This window comes from Epinephelus lanceolatus, chromosome 12, assembly GCF_041903045.1.
Source record: "Epinephelus lanceolatus isolate andai-2023 chromosome 12, ASM4190304v1, whole genome shotgun sequence".
Lineage (NCBI taxonomy): Eukaryota > Metazoa > Chordata > Actinopteri > Perciformes > Serranidae > Epinephelus > Epinephelus lanceolatus.
The window spans coordinates 7,865,001-7,868,201 of NC_135745.1; the positions used below are offsets into that span (position 1 = coordinate 7,865,001).

Genomic DNA, 3,201 nt, shown 5'->3' on the forward strand with positions numbered 1-3,201 from the left:
CTGAAGAGAGGAAAGTCTCAAACATGGTACGATGTTTAGGGAACTGGAACTTTGAACTGGTGTTGTAACTTCTGCCTGAAGAGTTGTCATCAGTGTCCACTGTGGACAGGCAAGAACCTCTCTGCAGCCAGAAAAAAAACAACTGTGAAAAAAAACATTACCACTACAACCACTGCTACTACTACTAATGACAGCAATAATAATGACAATAATATTAATAACAGCAACAATAATATAATAATAATATGTAGCAAAGTACTTCTTCCAGGCCCGGCTGACCTGTTTAAGTGCTGTCTACCATCACAGTTCTAAGGTATTGTCGTCTGTGCAGTCCTTGGACTATCCTTGATACATTAATAGTTTAGCTGTAGGCCTGAGTGAACATCCTCAAAGACTTGTTCATCTATACTGGCTCTCTCATGTACTTATTTCGATACTGAGCATTATGTCACAAAATGCTGATTTGTTATTGTGATTTTTATAGCTCTTGTATATCCAACCCACTTAAGTATCTTTTTGACTTGATCATTTTATTCAGACCATGTACATGCCCTGAATGTTTAATAAAGGTCGACTGGTGGAGCACATGGCACGTACCTGGGGCTGGGTCCTTGTGATGGTGACCTGGGTTCAAGCCAGACTTCGGTTCCTTTGCTGCATGTCATCTCCTCTCTCTTCCCTGTCATTCCTGTCCCTCTTTCTCTGCTGTCTTTAAAAAAATATTAAAAGAAAAACACTCTTAAAAGTTAAAAAAAAAATACAAAAATAAAAGCTTGCTTATGGCATTAACATGGATTCGAATCTCACCATCACAAAGGCCAGCAAGTTGTTCGGTGACCACTCAGGAATTTGAATGCAATGCTTGAAAGGTGGTAGGAGCAAAAGACATCAAGTTTTACAATTGTTATAAAAATAATTTCTATAAGAGCAGTGTGTACAGATAATTAGGACATTTACTCTAAACACATTAAAATATTTGTTAGATATCTGTTTAGCTTACTTACCTTGAAAGAGATTCTAGATCTTAGTGATGCCAAGAGCCTTCAACCTACTGAAGTGTTACCATAGCACTGAAACAAAAGCTTAGATGTTCTTAACAGGCAGTTTTATTAACTTAACCATTCATAATTGCAGCAAATTGCTACAAAAAGCCAGTTCACATTTTTTAGCCAGTTCAACGTAAAACAAAAAAGCTTATAACATTATAAGCTTATAACATCAAAGTGTATCAAAGTATATTGTTCTGAATAAAAATGGCTAACAGTTGACCATGAACAACAAACATCACCTCCAAAAAAAGAAAAGAAAGAAAAAAGGAAAGGCAAACACTTTAACTTGCCTCTATAACCACAAAACACTTTCTCAGAGAAAAAATTAAATGACATGAAAATACTTGGAACAAACTCCTGAGCAGTGGCAAGGCCAAGGCAGACTGAGGTAGGTGGGGGTGGTGCTGCATACGGAGTCGATGAACATGTATAAAAATCTGCTGACATCAGCTTGGGCTCAAAACAGAAAAAAAAATGGAAACCTAGCATTCCATACAATGACAGATACAAATGACAGCCAGTCATTTAAAACATACATAATATGAACATCCAAAATTGTGAAATTATGTACGCCCATAGGATGTAAAATAAAGAAAGGCAAATGTCCCCATTACCAGTTCAGATGATCAAGTCCATCTCTCCACTCGTGATCGGAGAGATCTGCGATGAGGGTGAGGACTCTTGGTTTCATTGGAAGTTGCTTCTTGTTTTTCTTTTTTTCAACTTTTGTGCCCTTCTCTGGATTGATGTTGAGGAAACACCTTTATGAACACAAGAATTTATATTCAACCACTAAATCTAAATACAGTAGTTTGTTATAGGGGAGAAAATTGTGTGTGTGTGTGTGTGTGTGTGTGTGTGTGTGTGTGTGCGTGTGTGCGTGTGTATTTCCCCGTACCTCTGAAGGAACTCAAGTGTGGAGCCCAGTTCCACGGGATAATGTATATTAAGGCAGTAATAGCTTCCAAGCATCAAACAGATGGCAGAGACGAAGGTGGGGATTTGGTCAATCACAACCTTGTGGTCTACACTCAGCATGAACTGCTTTGCGGCATAGCAGGAGTTTCCTGCAAAGAAAATACAAGTAGAAAATACTTAACAGCACACCAGCCATTACCATCCAAAAGTGGTCTTAAAAACAAGACAGTGCATTCCATATCATATTTAGCTTTGTTTCTTACCATAAAACTCAAAATCGTCTTACCACATACAATGATGCATGGTGTCACTGGCAGGCTTTCCACATGTACTTCTTTTGGCAGACATGTTTCTTCCACATAATGAAAGAGATTCTCTTCTTTTTCATCAAAGTAGCAAAGAAGAAGGAGCAACATGTCTTTTAGATCTTCTGAGCAGCCCTCCTTTCGTCCTCTCAAAACTTGCAGGTTTGTGACAAGCTGCAGAATTTTTTTGCTCGTCTGCGCAAACGGTTCTCATGAAGTTCAGAAGTCGGTCTCCCTTTTTTTTGACATTACTGAGGAAAGTTTCCTTCAGTGGTACTCCTGTTAGCTCCTCAAAGTGGACTCCCATGCCAATCTCCTGGAACAAGAAGGGCCACTCTTCCAAGAGGGTTTGCAGATCGGTCCCCTTGTTTATTTCTTTCTATTGGGAGTAGTAAGTGCTCTTCATGAGACTTCTCACCTCGTCGGGACTGGGGTTTAACTGCTCACTAAGCATCTTCATTTCATCTTTCTTCTTTTTCTGCAGTTTCACTGACTGGAAGAAACTTCATGTCCCATTTAACGCAGCCATAAGTGTCTTGAACTGCTGCTCTTTTCTCAGCTGGGATCTCCTCCGTGTCATACTCATCTGACCCCTTTTGTCGTTTCATCATCATTGGTGTTGAGGACCGCTTTACATTCTCAATCCTGGTTTGTAACTGCTTAACCAGGGAGTGATAGCCTGGTCCCACCACATCACCTTCGATGACATCTTGCAGTGACTTCGGATACTTTGCCAACATTTTCTTGGCAACTTCTACAGAGGCTTTCTTGCAAGGAGACGGGCAGACCTTCATCATCTCAGAAACGACAATCCGAACCATTTCTCTACGCAACCGTGGTTTTGGCCTTTTCTCTCTCTCAAAACACTGAATCAGTTCTTCAGGAAAATTCTTCCATGGAATCTCAAAGCAGTCAGTCCAGTCTGGACC

The 3,201-nt window shown here is 39.9% G+C and overlaps 1 pseudogene across 1 annotated transcript in view; it reads right to left on the reverse strand.

The window, feature by feature from the left end:
* LOC144464987 (uncharacterized) overlaps positions 1–2,641 on the reverse strand; it is a 7,329-nt pseudogene extending 4,688 nt beyond the window's left edge. Inside the window, exons 1-4 of the transcript XR_013492393.1 lie at positions 2,254–2,641; positions 1,948–2,116; positions 598–1,810; positions 1–121 (exon numbers count right to left, since the gene is read on the reverse strand). The exon at positions 1–121 is cut by the window's left edge and continues 52 nt beyond it. The product of XR_013492393.1 is annotated as an uncharacterized LOC144464987 (transcript). The remainder of the gene's footprint in view (positions 122–597; positions 1,811–1,947; positions 2,117–2,253) is intronic.
* Positions 2,642–3,201: the final 560 nt, after the last annotated feature.